The 24655-nt window shown below is 49.4% G+C and overlaps 1 long non-coding RNA gene across 2 annotated transcripts in view; it reads right to left on the reverse strand.

The window, feature by feature from the left end:
• LOC128699997 (uncharacterized) overlaps positions 1 to 24655 on the reverse strand; it is a 106839-nt gene that overhangs the window by 38527 nt on the left and 43657 nt on the right. The window contains exons 1-2 of one of the 2 annotated variants that reach the window (XR_008408693.2): positions 9234 to 9382; positions 8497 to 8644 (exon numbers count right to left, since the gene is read on the reverse strand). This is a non-coding gene — a long non-coding RNA (uncharacterized lncRNA). Of the gene's footprint in view, positions 1 to 8496; positions 8645 to 9233; positions 9383 to 24655 lie in introns of those variants that run through there. The other variant, XR_011393772.1, reaches the window with a different exon arrangement.

A 24655-nucleotide genomic window follows, 5' to 3' on the forward strand; every position in this document is an offset into this window, starting at 1 on the left:
GGCAGGTGGTACCCTGAAGCTTGGCAGGCGGCATTAGGTCCCTGAAGCAGCTGGCCAGCAGGTAATTACCCTGGAAGCGGCAGGCAGGCGGTGCCCTGAAGCGGCAGCGGCGGTAACCCTGAGGCAGGCAGCGGTGGATGCCCTGAAGGGCGGCAAGCAGGCCAGGTGCCATGGAAGCAGGCGGCGGATGGTGCCTGAAGCGGCAGCGGTAATTGCCCATAGGGCAGGCGGCAGGCGGTGGTATGCCCTGGAAAGCGGCGGCAACAGCGGTGCCCTGCACGGCAAGCAGCAGCCCGGTACCCTGAAGCAGCAGGCGGTAGGTACTCTGAAGCGGAGGCAGGTAGTACCCTGAAGAAGCAAGCCAGGTACTGCCTGGAGGCAGGCAGCAGGTAAGTTGCCCTGGAAGGCAGCGGCAGTATGGTACCCTGGAGCAGGCAGCAGGTAATTACTCTGGAAGAAGCAGCATAATTGCCCTGGAAGCCCAGCGGCGGTGGTACCCTGGAAGGCGGCAGGCAGCTTGGCAGCAGCGGTGCCCTGACGGGGCGGCCAGCGGAGGCGGTGCCCACAAGGCAAGCGGCAGTTGGTACCCTGGAAGCGGCGGCAGGTAGGTGCCTGAAGCGGCAGCAGGCAGGTAAGGTACCTGGAAGCGGCGGCAGGCAGGTACGCCCTGAAGGGCAGTAGCGGTAATTGGCCGCCCTGGAGGCAGGCGGACGGTAATTGCCTGAGCAGGCGGCAGGCTTGGTGGTGCCCTGGAAGGCGGCGGCAGGCGGTAGGTGCCTGAAGCGGCAGCGGCCCGGTGCCCTGGAGGCAGCGGCAGGCGGCCCGCCCTGGAAGCAGGCAGGCGGTAGGTGCCCTGGGCACGGCAACAGGCGGTGCCATGAGGCAGGCGGCGGTGGTACCTGGAAGGGCGGCGGTGGTTGGTGCCTGAAGCGGCGGCGAGCGGTGCCCTGGAAGGCGGCGGCAGGTAATTGCCCTGTAGGCGGCAGCAGGTTACCTGAAGCAGCAGCAGGCGGTGGTGCCCTGGAAGGCAGCAGGCAGGTAGGTGCCCTGAAGGGCGGCAGCAGGCAGGTGCCCTGGAGCAGGCAGCGGTATGCTGGAGGTAGGCGGCGGTAGGTGCCCTGGAGGCAGCAGGCAGCGGTAGGTACCCTGGAAGCAGCAGGCGGTAAGTTGCCCTGGAAGCGGCAGGCGGTAGGTGCCCTGGAAGCAGGCAGCAGGTAATTGCCTGAAGCAGGCAGGCAGGTAGTGCCCTGGGGGCCAGCGGCGGCACCGGTGCCCTGGAGGCAGGCAGGCAGCAGGCGGTGCCCTGGAGGGCGGCGGCCGGTGGATACCCTGGAAGCAGCAGGCACCCGGTACCCGCAAAGGCAGGCGAGGCGGCGGTGCCCTGAAGCAGCGGCAGGCGGTGCCCTGAAGCGGAGGCAGGTAATTGCCCTGGAAGCGGCAGGCAGGTGAGTACCCTGGATCAGGCGGCGGTAATTGCCCTGGAGCAGGCTGGCAGCGGTGCCTGGAAGCGGCGGCAGGCGGTTGCCCTGGAAGCAGGCAGGCGGTATCCTGGAGAGCAGCGGCAGGTACGGTGCCCTGGCAAGGCGGTAGTACCTGAAGCGGCGGTGCCTGGAGGGCGGCGGCAAGGTAATTGCCTGGAAGGCAGGCACAGGCAGGCCAGGTACCCTGGCAGGCAGCAGCGGGTGCCCTGGAAGAACGGCAGCTACCCTGCCCAAGGGGCGGCGGCGGTAGGTGCCCTGCCAGGCAGCGGCAGGCGGTGCCCTGGAAGCGGCAGGCGGTACCCTGGAAGCAGGCGGCAGGCGGGTGCCTGGGCAGCCGGAGGCAGTGGTGCCCGTTAAGCGGTAGGCAGTGGTGCCTGCAGGCAGGCAGCAGGCGGTGCCCTGGAAGCAGGCGGCAGCGGCGGTGCCTGAGCAGGCGGCGAGCGGTATCCTGGAAGCAGCAGGTGCCCTGGAAGCGGCAGGCAGCGGTGCCTGAGCAGGCCAGGCGGCGGTGATCCGCCGGAAACGGCAGCCGGCCCGCCCAGGAGGCGGCAGCGGAGGTGCCCTGGAGAGCAGCACTGCCCTGGCAAGGCCGGCGGCGGAGGTGCCCTGGGCAGGCGGCGGAGGTGGTGCCCGCTCAAGCGAGGTAGCAGGTAGGTGCCCTGGGCAAGCAGGCAGGCGGTGCCTGGAAGCGGCAGGCGGCGGTGCCCTGGAAGCAGGCAAGCGGTACCCTGCAGGCAGGCAGGCAGGCGGTTACCCTGGAAGGCAGCAGGCAGGTAGGTGCCGTAAGACGGTAGCCAGCGGTGCCCTGAAGCAGGCAGGCAGGTAGGTGCCCTGGAGGCAGGCAGCGGTGGTGCCCTGGAAGCAGAAGCAGCGGTGCCCTGGAAGGGCGGCAGGCCGGTGCCCTGGAAGGGGCAGCAGCAGCGGGGTACCTGGACAGCAGGCAGTGGTGCCCGTAAGCGGTAGCGACTGGTGCCCTGTGAGCAGGCAGCGGCGGTACCCTGGAAGCGGCAGGCAGGCCAGGTGCCCTGAGCGGCAGGCAGGCCCCAGGTACCCTCGAGCCAGCGGCACCAGTGCCCTGGAAGCAGCGGCAGGCGGGTAATCCTGCAGGCAGGCATCAGGTGAGGTGCCCTGGCAAGGCAGGCAGGCAACGGTGCCGCGGAAGCCAGCAGGCAGGCAGCGGTACCCTGAGGGCAGGCGGACGGTAGGTACCTGAAGCAGGCAGGCAGGCGGTACTCTGAAGCGGCAGCGGTACTATCCTGAAAGCAGGCGGCAGGTAGGTGCCCTGAAGGCAGGCAGGCGAGTAAGTTACCCTGGAAGCGGTGGCAGGTGGTGCCCTGGCAGGCGGCGGCGGTGCCCTGGAAGCGAAGGCCCGGCAGTGGTAATCCTAAAGCGGCAGGCAGGTGGTACCTGGAGAGCAGCCCAACGGCCGGTACCCTGAAGCAGCGGCAGCGGTACTCTGGAAAGCAGGCAGCAGGTAGGTGCCCTGAAGCGGTGGCAGTGGACACCCTGGAAGCGGCAGCGGCGGTGCCCTGGAAGGCGGAGGCAGGTAGGTGCCCTGGAAGCCCGGCAGCGGTAGGTGCCCTGTGGAAGCGGCTGGCAGTGAGGTACCCTGAAGCAGGCGGCAGGCGGTGGCCTGAAGCAGCAGGCGGTAGGTGCCCTGGAAGGCGGCAGGCGGTGGTGTACCCTGTAAGGCGGTAGCGGTAGGTGCCCTGGGAGGCGGCAGCAGGCCCGGTGCCCTGGCAAGGCAGGCGGCGGTAATATCCTGAAAGCGGCAGCGGATGGTAATCGCCAGGGCGGCGGCAACGGTACCCTGGAGGAAGCGGCAGGCATTGGTGTCCTGCAGGCGGCGGCGGTGGTAATCCTGAGGGCAGGCAGCAACGGTGCCCACCAGGCAGGCGGCAGGTAGGTATCCCTAAAGCGGAGGCAGCAGGCGGTTCTGCCCCTGGAAGCCCGGTGGCAGGCCGGTAATTGCCCTGGAAGCGGTAGGCAGCGGTGCCCTACAGGCGGCAGCGGTGCCCGCGAAGCGAGGTAGCGGCAGTGGTGCCCTGGAAGCGGCAGCAGGCGGGCGGTGCTCTGAGCGGCGGCCAGGTGGATATCCTAAAAGCAGGCAGCGGCAGGTGCCCTGCAGGCAGGTGGCAGGCGGTAGGTACCCTGAGGGCAGGCAGGCAGCCAGGTACCCTGGAAGCGGCAGCAGGTGGTACCTGGAAGCAGGCAGCGGCGAAGCGGTACTCTGAGGCAGGCAGGCGGTGGTATCTAAAGGCGGCAGGCAGGTGGTGCCCTGGAAGCAGGCGGTAAGTTACCCTGGAAGCGGCGGACGAGTGGTACCCTGGAAGGGCGGCAGGCAGGTGGTACCTGCCCCAAGGGCAGCGGCAGGTGGTACCCTGCAAAGGCAGGCAGGCAGGTAGGTATCCTACAAGCGGCAGGCAGCGGTACCCTGAAGCAGGTAGCAGGCGGTAGTACCCTGAGCGGCAGGCAGGCGGTACCCTGTGAGCAGGCAGCGGTGAGTACCCTGGAAGCAACAGGCAGCGGTACTCTGAAGCAGGCAGCCAGGTAGGTATCCTAAAGCAGGCAGGCAGGTGAGTACCCTGGAGGGCGGCGGCAGTGATGGTACCCTGAAGCGGCAGGCGGTAGGTACCCTGGAGCGGCAGGCAGGTGGTACCCTGGAACCAGCGGCGGGGAGCGGTACCCTGAAGGCGGCAGGCGGTAATTGCCCCTGCGGCAGGCAGGCAGGTGGTACTCTGGGAAGGCAGCAGGCAACAGTAGGTACCGCCGGAGCGGTAGCGGTGGTGCCCTGGGGCAGGCGGCAAGCGGTGGTGCCCACCAGGGCCAGCGGCAGCAGGTAGTACCCTGAAGCAGGCGGCAAGCAAGCGGTACCCTGAAGCAGGCAAGCAGCGGTGCCACCCTGGAACGGCGGCAGCGGCAACAGCGGTGCCATAACGGAAGGGCAGCAGCAGCAGGTACCCTGGAAACGGCAACAAGCGGTACCCTGGAAGGCAGCAAGCAGCAGGTACCCTGGAAGCAGGCAGGCAGCAACAGCGGTGCCTGCAGGCAGCAACAGCGGTACCCTGGAAGGCAAGCAACAGGCAGGTACCCTGAAGCAGGCAACGGACGGTTGCCCTAGCAGGCAACAGCGGTACCCTGAAGGCGAGGCAAGCGGTGCCTGAAGGGCTTTGGCAAGCAGCGGATACTCTGGAAGCAGGCAAGCAGCAGTACGCCCTGAGCAGGCGGCAGGCAGCAAGCAGCAAGTTACCCTGGGTAAGCCTTGGCAGCGGCAAGCAGGCGGTGCCCTGGGAAGGCGGCGACGGCAGGTACCTGAAGCAGCGGCAGCAGGCAACAGCGGTGCCCTGGAAGCGGCAGCAGGCAGCAGCGGTGCCCTGGAAGGCAGGCAAGCAGCGGTACCGCAGGCTTGGAGGCGAAGCGGCATACAGGTGCCTGAGCAGGGCAGCAGCGGTGCCGTAGGCAAGCAGCGGCAAGCAGGCCAGGTGCCCTGCAGGCAGGCGAAGGCAGAGTTGCCTGAGCGGCAACAGCGGTGCCCTGGCAAGGCAGGCAGCAGGCAAGCCAGGCGGTGTCCCTGAAGCAGGCAAGCAGAGTACCCGCCCAAGGGCCCAGCAAGCAGCGGTACCATGAGCAGGCAGCAGCAACGGCAGGGCGGTACCCTCGGAAGCGGCAAGCAGAAGTGCCCTGGGCAGGCGGCAACACGGTGCCATGGAAGCAACAGCAGGCAACGAAGCGGGGTGCCGCCCAGGAAGCGGCAACGAAGTGCCCTGAAGCAGGCGAGCAGGCAGGTACCATGGAGCAGGCGGCATGGCAGGCAGCCACGGAAGCCTGGGAGGCAACAGGAGTTGCCCTGCGGAGGCAGCAACCAGGCGGTACCGATGAGCAGGCAGCAGGCAGGCAGCGGCGGCCGCCCAGAAGCGGCAACGCGGTGCCTGGGAAGGCGGCAACAGAGGTGCCCTGAAGGGCAGGCAACAGAAGTACCCTTGAAGCAAGGCAACAGCAGTAGCCATGAGGCTTATGCAAGCAAGCAGTAGTACCCTGGGAGCATGGCAACAAGAAATTGCCCTGGAGCAGCAACGGAGATACCCTGGAAGCAGCAACCAGAAGGTACCCTGGAGCAGCTAACAGCGGTGCCACCCTGAAGCAGCAACCAGGCAGGCAGCAGCAATGCCAGCCAGCCGCCACAAGTCCACAGACGTCCTTGGTCGACCCTGACGGTAGTGAGAGTGTCCTCAGGCGTTTCCAGGCGTCCTTCCCAGCCCTCCGCCCTCACCATCAACTGTCCTATCGTCCCCCCCTCTCCATCCCCTCCTATCTATCCCATTCACCTCTTCCCGTCCTCCCATCCCCATACCAAAATAGTCGATAATTCCATTCTATTTTTTTTTTTGTTACTCTCTCTTTCTTACTTTCACATCTTGTTTCTAGATATTCCTCCTGCCCCTCAAACTGTTACTACAGTATTAACACAAATTAGAGAAAAAAACTGAAACTAGTGAATAGTAAGCTGGATTCTTCTAAGACTCTCCTGTTCACCTAGCAGTAAAATAGATTACAACAGACAAATACTGAGTCCAGGGATTGAATACCAATACTATTTTGATAGCTAAGCAAGTTAGTGGTAAGTTTATTCAGGTACTGGTACCTGGTTGATCAGGCTCTGATCCACCAGGAGGCCTGGTCACAGACCGGGCCGCGGGGGCGTTGACCCCCGGAACTCTCTCCAGGTAAACTCCAGGTATATACAGTTACATAAATTATCATATAAAACAGTTTGTGTAATAACCTAGGATAACCCCCCAAAAAAGTAAGACAAAGTGACTTATTTCCAATGGGGTCCTTTGGTGGCAGTAAAGTATTTACGTTTTTATGAACTGGTAACACTCGTAACGAGTCAATGGATGCAGGGTAATTGTCAGAGGTGTGAGATATGGCAAATGTAGTCCCAATATCTAAGAAAGTGGACCAACAGATAGTATCGAACTACAGATCAGTATTATTAATTTGCATTAAGCGTAAGGTGTAAGTAGAACACTTGGAGATATGCTGTTGTATATAAAACAACCAGCATGAATTTAAATATAGTAAATCCTGTCTTGCAAACATTCTGTAACAGAAACAAAGCAGAGAGAAAGAGAGAGCGAGAGAGAGAGAGAGAGAGAGAGAGAGAGAGAGAGAGAGAGAGAGAGAGAGAGAGAGAGAGAGAGAGAGAGAGAGAACGAGAGAGAGAGAGAGAGAAAGAGAGAACGAGAGAGAGAGAGAGAGAGAGAAAGAGAGAGAGAGAGAGAGAGAGAGAGAGAGAGAGAGAGAGAGAGAGAGAGAGAGAGAGAGAGAGAGAGAGAGAGAGAGAGAGATGGATTGTTATTTGATATTACCGCACAAGAGAATGAGTCAAAAGCTAAAAGAAAAGACAAAAATAACAGAAAAGGAAGTGCGATGGACTAAAGAGTATCTAAGTAAGATACAAAGAGTGATGACAGAGACAGTGGAAGGCGAAACGTCTACAAGCAAAACTACTCAGATATTGCATGTGTCTAATTATTCAATAGAATACAGAGCGACATGAGCAAGTTTACCAATGACACTAAAATACGCTATCAAATAAATTCTGACACGGACACAAGAGAGCTACATTGTGATCTGGATAGGTTGATGCAGTGGACGAAGTGACAGATGAATTTTAATGAGGACAAATGTAATATTCTACCTCTAGGAAACGAAAATAATTATGACACTTATAGACTAAATAATGTAGATCTCAATTAAACTGAATGTGAAAAGGTTTGAAGTCGTGGTTAACAGTAATAAAAGGTCAAGCCAACTGTGCAGCAGTACTCGTAATAACGCTAAATGTTTCTCTACTCTTCTGACTACCTCAAAAGGATGGGAATCTGGTGCACAATAAAGCTATCAAATTTAGTCACAACATACAAAATACTCAGATGAGATATGGTCAAAACATGCAGGATACTCAAAGGAAACATGGGTATAACACACAAAATACTCAGAGGAAACATGGCCACAATATGTAAGATAATCAGACGAAACATTTATATGTACGGGGGCGTTGACCTCCAAAACCCTCCCAAGGTATACTCTCCCTCTCCAGGTATACTCAAAGGGGACAGTCACGCCATACAAGATACTCAAAGGAAACATGGTCACAATCGTTAGACTATCAGTGCATCAAGTCCTGCACCTGTATATCTACTCTGGATATCTTACAACACTTCTCGGCGACATAAATATGTCTTTCTCGCTTGATTCTTTATGGGTATTTTCACTAAAAGGGTGGATTTTAATAAGTAAATGTTTAGGACAGATAATGTATGCCGTGGTCCAGCCTTGTACTTCGATTAACCATTTTATACGATGGTGGTTAGAAAGCAAGTTTATTTAGGTACAGGTGCACATAAGTACAATTATCATACCTAGTAACTTATGTGTAAATTGCCTAGCATAACCCAAAAGACAGACCAAGTGACTTCCTCCCATTGCCACGTGCAAGAAACTCCAGAGCTACTGGAAGGTTTTAACTCGCATTCATAGCTAATGGCGCAAAGCTATTACATATGACCAACCATCCTGTGTGAAGGATATGAAAGGTAAACATAATTAGCTCTAGTTCTGATATTGTAAAATGACTACTGTATAGACTAGGGTAGCTGGACAGTACGGTGTATCTAAAACTGCTAACCATTTGTGGGTGGGTGGGTGTGTGTGTGACAATGTATTAGCCACAAAGGGCAGCAAGGAGAACGCCATGCTTTTAGAATGTAAATTAAGCATGACATCAGATGTTGAAGCCAGACGAACGAATGGTATACTAAGGTAACCTATACAGTACTAGTGCGAGAAGCAGGAAGGTTGTGGTCGGCAACGAGCATATATCGCTACATGATCAAATATTCATCTATTCTACTTGCAAATTGAATCAATCCTACCGTCTGACAACACAAATGGCAATAAACCTCCAGGAGAAAATCGGAAGAAGGAAAATAGTACTTGGTACACTCACAAGGTAATCGTCCTCTCGGGAGACCGACATTCCAATGCTGGACAAGTGTACAAGGACGATCCCCGGGTCCTCCTTTTGGCCCCCGGCACCAGCACTCTTCTTCCTCCTTTTTAGCTTCCCTCCTACTCTCTCCACCGTCCATCGTGCGCTTAAAGATATGAAAGAAGACATGAACTTATTAGAAGTTGTTAAAGGAAAAATATGTGAAAATATAACAAGATTGACATATAGATGCAGAGACAGAACGCAGAGATGACTATAAAATAAAAAATAAGCGATAACAACTAGATAAATTCAGAGAGACAGTCGAGGGCCACAGGGACAGGACCTTCTTGACCTTATAACCTCACCAGTACATTCTTAGCCGCCATGAACAAGGTAGGCTACCTTCCTTAATTATATAAATAATTTTATTTTTTGTTATTATTTACATATAATTACGTAGCGAATAGCTACATTTTACTTTGCATTTTTTAAAGTACACAAATTTATACAAATATTTTTTGGCTAGTAAAACATATTTAAACAAACTATTTACACGGTAAAATCCTAAGTATACTAATTCAGGTCGTAACAAACAGGAAATTTTATAGTTAATGTGGCCAATAAAATATGAGAACAGGCAGATAATCCTTGTCAGTAAAACTGGACTGGTCCCCACCGTAAGTAAGTTGACCACTACACCACCATATACGGACTTTAACCCCTGCTGATACCCACCCCTCCCCCATACTCACAATATTGCCTATATTTCACTCTCCTCCGTCCTTAGGCGTACCTCTCCGGGGTCCAGTGCAAGACTGATGAAACCTTCATCAACTCGCCTTCAAATAGAAAAAATTAGGCTTGGTTTCAGCTAAAGGCAAGGATGGTGGAAGTTATAGCGCAAGTCTAGGCTCGTCTGGACGACGGCGCCAGCATGGCGGGTAGCTCAGCCAGTTAGGGCCAAACTTTCTGCAGAGGATCGTCCTTACTGAAAACTTAGCAACGTTTCTCCCTTAATGTTTCGTCCATTGGCTGATGCAGGTGTTAAGAACTGTTAGCGAGGTTAAGGCACAATGGTTCCGGGGGAATTTTAGGCCAGTTTCCTTGGTATTATCCGGAAATATCCCCCACCCCGTTAGTGACATTGGATAATTTAAAGATTTTTTCGGATTATTAACCGAGTGGAGTTAATAAACCAAGATAACCCACGAAAGTCAATCTGGCTTATTTCCACTAGCGTCCATTATCTTCATCCCCAGGATGCGACCCCCAACAGCATACTAACACCTGGGTACCTACTTACTCTTAGGTAAGCAGGAGCAACTAGCCCGCCTCGCCTGAACTGAACGCTGGTTTTTCTGATGTTAACTGAGGTCTGGGAGTCAGTTGAACTGCCTGACGGTCATATGTTGAAGTTTGTGGGTAAAAGTCACATTTTCGAAAAGCATAATCAGAATGACTTGCATTTATTTGTCTGGAAGGCTAAGTTATTTTTTGTGACTGGGGAGAATCATTGTCTCTAACATTAATAAAATCATTACTTCAACAGGGGGGGGGGGATAAAGACCATTAACTACTTTAGGGTCATTTACACCACCAAACAAGAATACCTTATTCCCTAAAACAGATATATGCATTAAACTCACCATGATTCTTTTTAAATAACTTGTTCTCACAAGGCTGGAATATTGCTGTGCATTAACATCTCCGTTCTAAGCAGGTGAAACTGCAGATTTAGAGAATGTACAGAGAACCTTTACTGCACGTATAAGATCTGTCAGTCACCTTAACTACTGGGAACACTTGGAAGCACTTGACTTGTACTCACTGGAACGCAGACGAGATATATCATATCTACACTTGGAAACTCCTAGAGGAATGGTCCCGAATCTACACAGAGAAATCATTCCCTACAAAAAGTAAAAGACTGGACAGGCGGTGCAAAATACCCCGAAAGAAAAGGAGGGGCGTCATTGGTACACTAGAAGAAAACAATAAGTGTCCGGGGCCCAAGACTGTTCAACAGCCTCCCACCAGCCATAAAGGGAATCACCAATAGACTCCTGGCTGCCTTCAAGAGGGAGCTGGACAGATACTAAAAGTCGGTGCCGGATCAGCTGTACGTTGGACTAAGTACGGCCAGCAGTAACAGCCTGGTTGATCAGGCCCTGATCCACTCGAGGCCTGGTCGTGGACCGGGCAGTGGGAGCGTTGATTCCCGGAATACCCTCCAGGTAGATTCCAGGTAGGTAGATATATGCGCTGAGAGAACTGTACCTTTCAGTATATATATATATATATATATATATATATATATATATATATGTCGTGCCGAATATGTAAAACTGGTCAATTAGCAAGAACTCATTTAAAATTAAGTCCTTTCTAAAATTTTCTCTTATACGTTTAAAGATTTTTTTTTCATTAATGTTAATGTAAAATTATTTAATTATGATCCAAAAGAATCTTAGAAAACTTACCTAACCTTATTATAAGAAGAACAATTTATTTTAGCCTAACTCAACTAAATATATTTTAGATTTGTTTACAATAATTTAATACTAAACAAACATAGTGAAATATATTTTTTTCGTTAGGTTCAGAATGATTTTGGCGAAATTATTGCATACACAAATTTTCACTTGTCATATATGGCAAGATGAGCGTTGCTATTTAAGCCAAGATCGCAAGTTCTGCCTGATCGATACCATGCCTAACCCTTCTAGGGTAGGGTAGGTGCCTGAGTCCGAGCCTTTAGCTCATAAGACTGTCATTCCTATTTGCCTCCTTGGGGCGGGGATGGCAGACCAGCGAGGCCTACCTTGTGGCTAGGCCTGGGGACAGTTGGTCCCAAAGATGAGGAGGTACTTGTGCCTCCTCCCATGGAAGACTTAGGTCACAGACACTCCCTAAAGAGGGAGCCAAGGCCGGGCCACCACTTGGAAAAGGCCCGGGCCGGGAGAATACCGGCGAATCTTTAATAATAATAATAATAAGTTCTGCCTATTCGGCACGACACACACACACACACACACTCGGGGCCAGGAGCTAAGACTCGACCCCTGCAACCACAAATAGGTGAGTACACACACACACACACACACACATATATATATATATATATATATATATATATATATATATATATATATATATATATATATATATATATATATATATATACAATAAGATCACAGTAAACAGGTGATTTCAAAATATGCAAAACAACCACTCTGAAAGAATAGAGAAATTCCAAGCGCTTTCGTGACTACTCACATTATCAAGGAACTATGAGTAGTCACGAAAGCGCTTGAAATTTCTCTATTCTTTCAGAGTGGTTGTTTTGCATATATATATATATATATATATATATATATATATATATATATATATATATATATATATATATATATATATATATATATATATATATATATATATATATAGGCGTGGAGTTAAAAGATAAAGAATCACACATAAAGTGGGAGTTGTCACAATTGCTCTTTGCTGATGACACTGTGCTCTTGGGAGATTCTGAAGAGAAGTTGCAGAGATTGGTGGATGAATTTGGTAGGGTGTGCAAAAGAAGAAAATTAAAAGTGAATACAGGAAAGAGTAAGGTTATGACGATAACAAAAAGATTAGGTGATGAAAGATTGGATATCAGATTGGAGGGAGAGAGTGTGGAGGAGGTGAATGTATTCAGATATTTGGGAGTGGACGTGTCAGCGGATGGGTCTATGAAAGATGAGGTGAATCATAGAATTGATGAGGGGAAAAGGGCGAGTGGTGCACTTAGGAGTCTGTGGAGACAAAGAACTTTGTCCTTGGAGGCAAAGAGGGGAATGTATGAGAGTATAGTTTTACCAATGCTCTTATATGGGTGTGAAGCATGGGTGATGAATGTTGCAGCGAGGAGAAGGCTGGAGGCAGTGGAGATGTCATGTCTGAGGACAATGTGTGGTGTGAATATAATGCAGAGAATTCGTAGTTTGGAAGTTAGGAGGAGGTTCGGGATTACCAAAACTGTTGTCCAGAGGGCTGAGGAAGGGTTGTTGAGGTGGTTTGGACATGTAGAGAGAATGGAGCGAAACAGAGTGACTTCAAGAGTGTATCAGTCTGTAGTGGAAGGAAGGCGGGGTAGGGGTCGGCCTAGGAAAGGTTGGAGGGTGGGGGTAAAGGAGGTTTTGTGTGCGAGGGGCTTGGACTTCCAGCAGGCATGCGTGAGCGTGTTTGATAGGAGTGAATGGAGACAAATGGTTTTTAATACTTGACGTGCTGTTGGAGTGTGAGCAAAGTAACATTCATGAAGGGGTTCAGGGAAACCGGCAGGCCGGACTTGAGTCCTGGAGATGGGAAGTACAGTGCCTGCACTCTGAAGGAGGGGTGTTGATGTTGCAGTTTAAAAACTGTAGTGTAAAGCACCCTTCTGGCAAGACAGTGATGGAGTGAATGATGGTGAAAAATTTTCTTTTTCGGGCCACCCTGCCTTGGTGGGAATCGGCCAGTGTGATAATAAAAAAAAAATAAAAAATAAAAATATATATATATATATATATATATATATATATATATATAATATATATATATAGTCAATCACTGCTTAAATACGGATGAGTGAAAGAGCCATGTATTAGAAATTTTATTTCGATTTATGTTAGAATTACCTTAATATGTGTTTGTGTATTTCACAAGTGATCCTCCGGTAAGGGGCTCCTGAGCCAGGCAATTGGACCTGTCCTCCCCTTTCTTGGATGGAACCTGGATGTCTTCCATTCACCCAGGGACTGTATGAATCTACGGGCTTAGCGCTCCCCATGAATGTAGTAGTACTAATGGCAACCGACCCAAAACTGGGGAAGACTTTTTTACGACATTGTAGCATACAAGTGAAGGACCCAGGTTTGAACCCGGTAGGAGTGGACACTGTGGGCTTATTTCCATACACATATTACCTTTGTTCACCTAGCAGTAAGTTAGCAGGGTTTCAGCAGACTGTTGTGGGTTGCATCCTGGGGAGAAGGATCAAAGGATCCCAATGGAAGTAATCTGTCTCGAAGTATCCTGGGTCATTAGCCCCTCCCACCGGGTTCGTAATCTGAGTAAAATCCTCTTTCCCCATGAATTGTAACGTTTAGTGTTCTAGCGAGGAGACAGACACTAGTGTCACCACTGTATCTTGACTCTTGGAAACTGTCGAGAGCAGCTGGTCTTGGGAAATATGCCCGTTCATGGACATTGCAGCAGTAGAAATAAGAAAACATGTCCCAATCTTGGGCACAACAATAGCTGTGATTAGGAAACATTTCTCATTCACAGACACATCAGATAAGATTGGGAAACATTCACCAGTTATGGACACAACAGCAACTGAGATTAGGAAACATTCTCTAACCATTAACATAGTCCGACAAGCCCGGAGTGAAATCGGATGGGTTCAATATCATGGTAACAGCCGTAAGCATATTAATTTCTTAGTGTCATTATGTTTTAAAGAAGACTCGAAAGATGACCCTGCGCAAGACACTTCTAGAAAATCATTTAAATGCAATCAACAATTATGGGAAATATAAACAGTATTTATTATGCGAGAAAGCTACCATCAGAAAGCCTATCATACAATATTTTGCGTGAGCATTCAAAAGTTAGGGAAGCAATAGTTAGGAAAATGCAAGAATGTTCGCTATTTGTAAGCAGAGAACTTGTCGCAGCTAAGGGCATTACCACACGTTAAGCTGTTGTTCATGTATAGAAGCTGCTGCTAGTTGTGTTGTATATGATGGTAAACAACCGCTTCCACAGGTCGTTCTGTTCACACACCACCCGTGCTGAAGACGATGGTGAACAATTAAGAACACGCCGGTAATTTACGCTATATATAATAACTGTGCGTGTACCTGTGCCTAATTATAATTACATACATGGGTGGTTTTGATAAGTGTCTGCCTTCTATGGGTCAGTAGGTCTACTGCAGTAGTGTTCCTCCATCATTATGCTCTTAACGCCACTGGCAACATTAACATCAGCAACACAGACATTTTAAACAACCTTCCATCACACATAAAGGGGATTGTCAACAGACCCCTTGCTGTCTTCAAGAGGGACCTTGACAAGTTCCTAAAGTCAGTTAGAGATCGGCCGGGATGTGGCAAGTACGTTGGACTACGTGCGACCAGCAGTAACAACCTTGTTAGATCAGGCCTTGATCTAGCTGGAGATCTAGTCTACGACCGGGCCGCGGGGGCGTTGACCCCTAGAAACATCCTTCATGTAACATATATTCACTAACAAAACTAGATCTGATTACTATATGAATAAAGAAAGATATCCCGTATTATTATTATTATAATCAAGGGGGAAGCACTAAACCCGTAGGATTATACAGCGCCTATGGGGGGATGGAAGGCATTCAGGCTTAATTCAGGGAACTGGAGCACAGATCCAATTCCCTAGATCAAGAGCCCCTCACCAGCGTCAAGGAGCCTTCCTTGAGGGGAAGATATCCCGTAGCTCGATTGCTAGCGAACTCGGCTCATACACTACTGTCTGTGATTCGATCCCCAGTACGAGTGGAAACAGGACGTGTTTCCTTAAAGAACCTGCTGTCCATGTTCACCCATCAGTAAACTAGGTACTTGGGTATTAGTCGACTGGTGTGGGTCGCACCCCGGGGACAAAACTGTCCTAATTTGCCCGAAATGCTCTGCCGAACAAGGGGCTTTCTATATAGTAGTATGTCATTGATGTTAGCTAGGTCTGTATGTATACCTTGTATATGTACTCGTGTAAATAAAGATTATTATTATTATTATTATTATTATTATTATTATTATTATTATTATTATTATTATCCCATAAGATCGGCATCCTCCCTCCTTGCACGCAAAAGGGATAGCATAGAGTGGAGCCTAAGATTCAAGTGCAATGAAGATTTGAAGCCAATCATAGGAGACATTCCTAATTATAATTATTATAATTATAACTAAACATCATACAGCAAATGATATCCAGTTCTCTTCAATAAAGATAATTGGTATCTACATAGTCCAATCTATGAGGAATTCTCAAGTTATCGCACAGATAAATATCCTAGAATATTGCTGTACTTTATGGTTAAAGCCGTTTAGGCGTTGGCTGGTAGCGTCCTCAGCTCAAACTGAGGGTCCGGGATCGATCCCCAGCACGAGTGTTTCAAACGCTGGGCATGTTTCCTTATACCTGCTGTACCTGTTCACATAGTAGTAACCTTACATCTGCTGTACCTGTTCACTTAGCAGTAACCTTACACCTGCTGTACCTCTTCACCTAGCAGTAACCTTACACCTGCTGTATATATTCACCTAGTACTAACTTTACACCTGCTGTACCTCTTCACCTAGCAGTAACCTTACACCTGCTGTACCTCTTCACCTAGCAGTAACCTTACACCTGCTGTACCTGTTCACCTAGTACTAACCTTACACCTGCTGTACCTCTTCACCTAGCAGTAACCTTACACCTGCTGTACCTCTTCACCTAGCAGTAACTTTACACCTGCTGTACCTGTTCACCTAGTACTAACCTTACACCTGCTGTACCTCTTCACCTAGCAGTAACCTTACACCTGCTGTACCTCTTCACCTAGCAATAACTTTACACCTGCTGTACCTGTTCACCTAGTACTAACCTTACACCTGCTGTATATATTCACCTAGTACTAACCTTACACCTGCTGTACCTCTTCACCTAGCAGTAACCTTACATCTGCTGTACCTGTTCACCTAACAGTAACCTTACACCTGCTGTATCTGTTCACCTAGTACTAACCTTACACCTGCTGTACCTGTTCACCTAGCAGTAACCTTACACCTGCTGTATCTGTTCACCTAGTACTAACCTTACACCTGTTGTACCTGGTCACCTTGCTTTAACCTTACACCTGCTGTACCTGGTCACCTTGCAGTAACCTTACACCTGCTGTACCTGGTCACCTTGCAGTAACCTTACACCTGCTGTACCTGGTCACCTTGCAGTAACCTTACACCTGCTGTACCTGGTCACCTTGCAGTAAAATTACACCTGCTGTACCTGGTCACCTTGCTTTAACCTTACACCTGCTGTACCTGGTCACCTAGTAGTAACCTTACACCTGCCGTACCTATTCACTTAGTAACCTTACACCTGCTGTACCTGGTCACCTTGCAGTAACCTTACACCTGCCGTACCTATTCACTTAGTAACCTTACACCTGCTGTACCTGGTCACCTAGTAGTAACCTTACACCTGCCGTACCTATTCACTTAGTAACCTTACACCTGCTGTACCTGGTCACCTTGCAGTAACCTTACACCTGCCGTACATATTCACCTTGCAGTAACCTTACACCTGCTGTACCTAATCACCTAGCAGTAACCTTACACCTGCTGTACCTGTTCACCTGGCAGTAACTTTACACCTGCTGTACCTGTTCACCTAGCAGTAACCTTACACCTGCTGTACCTGTTCACCTAGCAGTAACCTTACACCTGCTGTATGTTCACCTAGTAGTAACCTTACACCTGCTGTACCTGTTCACCTAGCAGTGACCTTACACCTGCTGTATGTTCACCTAGTAGTAACCTTACACCTGCTGTACCTGTTCACCTAGCAGTAACCTTACACCTGCTGTATCTGTTCACCTAGCAGTAACCTTACACCTGCTGTATCTGTTCACCTAGCAGTAACCTTACACCTGCTGTATCTGTTCACCTAGTAGTAACCTTACACCTGCTGTATCTGTTCACCTAGTAGTAACCTTACACCTGCTGTACCTGTTCACCTAGCAGTAACCTTACACCTGCTGTACCTGTTCATCTGGCAGTAACCTTACACCTGACGCACCTATTCACCTAACAGTAACCTTACACTTGCTGTACCTATTCACCTAGCAGTAACCTTACACCTGCTGTACCTACTCACCTTGCAGTAACCTTACACCTGCTGTACCTGTTCACCTAGCAGTAACCTTACACCTGCTGTCCCTGTTCACCTAGCAGTAACCTTACACCTGCTGTACCTGTTCACCTAGCAGTAACCTTACACCTGCTGTACCTGTTCACCTAGCAGTAACCTTACACCTGCTGTACCTGGTCACCTTGCAGTAACCTTACACCTGCTGTACCTATTCACCTAGCAGTAACCTTACACCTGCTGTGCCTGTTCACCTTGCAGTAACCTTACACCTGCGGTACCTAATCACCTAGCAGTAACCTTACACCTGCTGTACCTGGTCACCTTGCAGTAACCTTACAGCTGCTGTACCTGTTCACCTAGCAGTAACTTTACACCTGCTGTACCTGTTCACCTAGCAGTAACCTTACACCTGCTGTACCTGTTCACCTAGCAGTAACCTTACACCTGCTGTATCTGTTCACCTAGCAGTAACCTTACACCTGCTGTACCTGTTCACCTAGCAGTAACCTTACACCTGCTGTACCTGTTCACCTAGCAGTAACCTTACACCTGCTGTGCCTGTTCATCTAGCAGTAACCTTACACCTGCCGTACCTATTCACCTAGCATTAACCTTACACCTGCTGTACCTGGTCACCTTGCAGTAACTTTACACCTGCTGTACCTATTCACCTAGCAGTAACCTTACACCTGCTGTGCCTGTTCACCTAGCAGTAACCTTACACCTGCCGTACCTATTCACCTAGCAGTAACCTTACACCTGCTGTACATGTTCACCTAGCAGTAACCTTACACATGCTGTACCTATTCACCTAGCAGTAGCCTTACACCTGCTGAACCTGTTCACCTAGCAGTAACCTTACACCTGCTGTACCTGTTCACCTAGCAGTAACCTTACACCTACTGTATATGTTCACCTAGCAGTAACCTTACACCTGTTGTACCTGTTCACCTAGCAGTAACCTTACACCTACTGTACCTGTTCACCTAGCAGTAACCTTACACCTGCTGTACCTGTTCACCTAGCAGTAACCTTACACCTACTGTACCTGTTCACCTAGCAGTAACCTTACACCTGCTGTACCTGTTCACCTAGTAGTAACCTTACACCTGCTGTACCTGTTCACCTAGCAGTAACCTTACACCTACTGTACCTGTTCACCTAGCAGTAACCTTACACCTGCTGTACCTGTTCACCTAGCAGTAACCTTACACCTACTGTACCTGTTCACCTAGCAGTAACCTTACACCTGCTGTACCTCTTCACCTAGCAATAACTTTACACCTGCTGTACCTGTTCACCTAGTACTAACCTTACACCTGCTGTATATATTCACCTAGTACTAACCTTACACCTGCTGTACCTCTTCACCTAGCAGTAACCTTACATCTGCTGTACCTGTTCACCTAACAGTAACCTTACACCTGCTGTATCTGTTCACCTAGTACTAACCTTACACCTGCTGTACCTGTTCACCTAGCAGTAACCTTACACCTGCTGTATCTGTTCACCTAGTACTAACCTTACACCTGTTGTACCTGGTCACCTTGCTTTAACCTTACACCTGCTGTACCTGGTCACCTTGCAGTAACCTTACACCTGCTGTACCTGGTCACCTTGCAGTAACCTTACACCTGCTGTACCTGGTCACCTTGCAGTAACCTTACACCTGCTGTACCTGGTCACCTTGCAGTAAAATTACACCTGCTGTACCTGGTCACCTTGCTTTAACCTTACACCTGCTGTACCTGGTCACCTAGTAGTAACCTTACACCTGCCGTACCTATTCACTTAGTAACCTTACACCTGCTGTACCTGGTCACATTGCAGTAACCTTACACCTGCCGTACCTATTCACCTTGCAGTAACCTTACACCTGCTGTACCTGGTCACCTAGTAGTAACCTTACACCTGCCGTACCTATTCATATAGTAACCTTACACCTGCTGTACCTGGTCACCTTGCAGTAACCTTACACCTGCCGTACATATTCACCTTGCAGTAACCTTACACCTGCGGTACCTAATCACCTAGCAGTAACCTTACACCTGCTGTACCTGGTCACCTTGCAGTAACCTTACAGCTGCTGTACCTGTTCACCTAGCAGTAACTTTACACCTGCTGTACCTGTTCACCTAGCAGTAACCTTACACCTGCTGTATGTTCACCTAGTAGTAACCTTACACCTGCTGTACCTGTTCACCTAGCAGTGACCTTACACCTGCTGTATGTTCACCTAGTAGTAACCTTACACCTGCTGTACCTGTTCACCTAGCAGTAACCTTACACCTGCTGTATCTGTTCACCTAGCAGTAACCTTACACCTGCTGTATCTGTTCACCTAGCAGTAACCTTACACCTGCTGTATCTGTTCACCTAGCAGTAACCTTACACCTGCTGTATCTGTTCACCTAGCAGTAACCTTACACCTGCTGTATCTGTTCACCTAGTAGTAACCTTACACCTGCTGTACCTGTTCATCTGGCAGTAACCTTACACCTGACGCACCTGTTCACCTAACAGTAACCTTACACTTGCTGTACCTATTCACCTAGCAGTAACCTTACACCTGCTGTACCTACTCACCTTGCAGTAACCTTACACCTGCTGTACCTGTTCACCTAGCAGTAACCTAACACCTGCTGTACCTGTTCACCTAGCAGTAACCTTACACCTGCTGTCCCTGTTCACCTAGCAGTAACCTTACACCTGCCGTACCTATTCACCTAGCAGTAACCTTACACCTGCTGTCCCTGTTCACCTTGCAGTAACCTTACACCTGCTGTACCTATTCACCTAGTAGTAACCTTACACCTGCTGTGCCTGTTCACCTAGCAGTAACCTTACACCTGTCGTACCTATTCACCTAGCAGTAACCTTACACCTGCTGTACCTGGTCACCTTGCAGTAACCTTACACCTGCTGTACCTGTTCACCTAGCAGTAACCTTACACCTGCTGTCCCTGTTCACCTAGCAGTAACCTTACACCTGCTGTACCTGTTCACCTAGCAGTAACCTTACACCTGCTGTACCTGTTCACCTAGCAGTAACCTTACACCTGCTGTACCTGGTCACCTTGCAGTAACCTTACACCTGCTGTACCTATTCACCTAGTAGTAACCTTACACCTGCTGTGCCTGTTCACCTAGCAGTAACCTTACACCTGTCGTACCTATTCACCTAGCAGTAACCTTACACCTGCTGTACCTGGTCACCTTGCAGTAACCTTACACCTGCTGTACCTATTCACCTAGTAGTAACCTTACACCTGCTGTGCCTGTTCACCTAGCAGTAACCTTACACCTGCCGTACCTATTCACCTAGCAGTAACCTTACACCTGCTGTACCTGTTCACCTAGCAGTAACCTTACACATGCTGTACCTATTCACCTAGCAGTAGCCTTACACCTGCTGAACCTGTTCACCTAGCAGTAACCTTACACCTGCTGTACCTGTTCACCTAGCAGTAACCTTACACCTGCTGTACCTGTTCACCTAGCAGTAACCTTATACCTGCTGTACCTGTTCACCTAGCAGTAACCTTACACCTACTGTACCTGTTCACCTAGCAGTAACCTTACACCTGCTGTACCTGTTCACCTAGCAGTAACCTTACACCTACTGTACCTGTTCACCTAGCAGTAACCTTACACCTGCTGTACCTGTTCACCTAGTAGTAACCTTACACCTGCTGTACCTGTTCACCTAGCAGTAACCTTACACCTACTGTACCTGTTCACCTAGCAGTAACCTTACACCTGCTGTACCTGTTCACCTAGCAGTAACCTTACACCTACTGTACCTGTTCACCTAGCAGTAACCTTACACCTGCTGTACCTGTTCACCTAGCAGTAACCTTACACCTGCTGTACCTGTTCACCTAGCAGTAGCCTTACACCTACTGTACCTGTTCACCTTGCAGTAACCTTACACCTGCTGTACCTGTTCACCTAGTAGTAGCCTTACACCTGCTGTACCTGTTCACCTAGCAGCAACCTTACACCTGCAGTACCTGTTCACCTAGCAGTAACCTTACACCTGCAGTACCTGTTCACCTAGCAGCAACCTTACACCTGCAGTACCTGTTCACCTAGCAGTAAGTAGGTACGTGAGTGTTAGTCGACTAGGGACTAGCTTGCTAGAATCGTTCCCCTGAACGAAAACTACGTGAACATCCTACTCATTTCTGCAACACTGCAAGCTCCTGGTGATAGTGTTGATTGCAACATGTAAGGCCTAGAGCTATCATTCAACTCCCTCTATGATTGTTTTGCATCTTGTATCGTTTGTTGGCGATTACTGCATAGTAACATGTGTAAGCTACCTAGGATAACTCCCAGAAAAGTCAGTACTCACCTAATTGTGGTTGCAGGGGTCGAGACTTAGCTCCTGGCCCCGCCTCTTCACTGAGTGCTACTAGGTCCTCTCTCTCCCTGCTCCATGGTTCCTGCCTCCACTACCTCACTTGCTAGGCTATTCCACTTCCTGACTACTCTATGACTGAAGAAATACTTCCTAACATCCCTCTGACTCATCTGGGTCTTCAACTTCCAATTATGACCCCTTGTTTGTGTCCCCTCTCTAGAACATCCTGTCTCTGTCCACCTTGTCTATTCCTGGAGTTTACCTGGAGAGAGTTCCGGGTGCCAACGCCCCCGCGGCCCGGTCTGTGACCAGGCCTCATGGTGGATCAGAGCCTGATCAACCAGGCTGTTACTGCTGGCTGCACGCAATCCAACGTACGAGCCACAGCCCGGCTGGACAGGTACCGACTTTAGGTGCTTGCCCAGTGCCTGCTTAAGACAGCCAGGGGTCTATTGGTAATCCCCCTTATGTATGCTGGGAGGCAGTTGAACAGTCTTGGGCCCCTGACACTTATTGTGTTGTCTGTTAACGTGCTAGTGACACCCCTGCTTTTCATTGGGGGGATGTTGCATCGTCTGCAGAGTCTTTTGCTTCCGTTGTGAGTGATTTTCGTGTGCAAGTTTGGTACTAGTCCCTCTAAGATTTTCCAGGTGTATATAATCATGTATCTCTACCGCCTGCGTTCCAGGGAATACAGGTTCAGGAACTTCAAGCGCTCCCAGTAATTGAGGTGTTTTATCTCCGTTATGCGCGCCGTGGAGGTTCTCTGTACATTTTCTAGGTCAGCAATTTCATCTGCCTTGAAGGGTGCTGTAGTGTGAAGCAATATTCCAGCCTAGATAGAACAAGCGACCTGAAGAGTGTCATCATGGGCTTGGCATCCCTAGTTTTGAAGGTTCTCATTATCCATCCCATCATTTTTCAAACAGATGCAATTGACACAATGTTATGGTCCTTGAAGGTGAGATCCTCCGACATGATCACTCCCAGGTCTTTGACGTTAGTTTCTCGCACTATTCCACGCAGTATTTCGTATGTTGTTATCATGTCTCCCCTAACCCTCCTGTCCTCCAGTGTCGTCAGGGCGATTTCCCTTAACCTTTCTCCGTAGGACATTCCCCTTAGCTCTGGGACTAACCTTGTCGCAAACCTTTGCACTTTCTCTATTTCTTGACGTGCTTGATCAAGTGTGGGTTCCAAACAGGTGCTGCATACTCCAGTATGGGCCTGACGTACATGGTGTACAGTGTCTTGAGCGATTCCTTACTAAGGTATCGGAACGCTGTTCTCAGGTTTGCCAGGCGCCCATATGCTGCTGCAGTTATCTGGTTGATGTGTGCTTCCGGAGATGTGCTGGGTGTTATACTCACCCCAAGATCTTTCTCCTTGAGCGAGGTTTGCAGTCTTTGGCCACCTAGCCTATACTCCGTCTGCGGTCTTCTTTGCTCTTCCCCGATCTGCATTTGGCAAAGTTAAATTCGAGAAGCCAGTTGCTGGACCAGGTATCCAGCCTGTCCAGGTCTCTTTGAAATCCTACCTGATCCTCACCTGATTTAATTCTCCTCATTAACTTCACATAATCTGCGAACAGGGACACTAATGAGTCTAACCCTTCTATCATGTCATTCACATATACCAGAAATAGCACTAGTCCTAGGACCGACCCCTGTGGGACCCCACTCGTCACAGGTGCCCACTGTGATACCTCATCCCGTACCATGACTCGTTGCCTCCCTGTCAGGTATTCTCTGATCAATTGCAGTGCCCTTCCTGTTATAAGCACCTGATCCTCTAGCCTCAGTACCAATCTCCTGTGAGGAACTGTGTCGAAGGCCTTCTTGCAGTCCAAGATGCAATCAACCCACCCCTCTCTCTCGTGTCTTACTCTGTTACTTTATCATAAAACTCCAGTAGGTTTGTGACATAGGATTTGCCTTCCATAAATCCGTGCTAGTTGGCGTTTATACTCTTGTTCCGTTCCAGGTGCTCCACCACTCTCCTCCTGATAATCTTCAGTTACTTTTTTCCATTGGGGTCCTTGTAATATCTTATTATTTAAAGCCTAGCTGTAAGATACAGTAGAAATCAGTCATGATTATAACAGGGACCCTAATAAAAATAAATCTGCATAGTACATGGGTGATATGCCTGTAACATCTGTCTGCCTTGAGTTTACCTGGAGAGAGTTCCGGGGGTCAACGCCCCCGCGGCCCGGTCTGTGACCAGGCCTCCTGGTGGATCAGAGCCTGATCAACCAGGCTGTTACTGCTGGCTGCACGCAAACCAACGTACGAGCCACAGCCCGGCTGGTCAGGAACCGACTTTAGGTGCTTGTCCAGTGCCAGCTTGAAGACTGCCAGGGGTCTGTTGGTAATCCCCCTTATGTATGCTGGGAGGCAGTTGAACAGTCTCGGGCCCCTGACACTTATTGTATGGTCTCTTAACGTGCTAGTGACACCCCTGCTTTTCATTGGGGGGATGTTGCATCGTCTGCCAAGTCTTTTGCTTTCGTAGTGAGTGATTTTCGTGTGCAAGTTCGGTACTAGTCCCTCTAGGATTTTCCAGGTGTATATAATCATGTATCTCTCCCGCCTGCGTTCCAGGGAATACAGGTTCAGGAACCTCAGGTTTAGAATACAGGTTTAGGAACCATTGTAAAAAAATATATTTTTACGAAGGACCCCAATGGAAATAAGTCACTTTGACTTTTTTTTTTTTTTTGTTATCCTAAGCAATTTACATTATATATAACAATTGTACTTATGAGTACCTGCCTCTAAATAAACTTCCTAAAAGCCTAAATAAAATTTGAATATTTCGTTGTCATGGCAACCAGGAATGTAAACAAACACCTCCATCAATAGTTCCTAGCGAGGA

Source organism: Cherax quadricarinatus, chromosome 64 (assembly GCF_038502225.1).
Source record: "Cherax quadricarinatus isolate ZL_2023a chromosome 64, ASM3850222v1, whole genome shotgun sequence".
NCBI classification, from domain to species: domain Eukaryota; kingdom Metazoa; phylum Arthropoda; class Malacostraca; order Decapoda; family Parastacidae; genus Cherax; species Cherax quadricarinatus.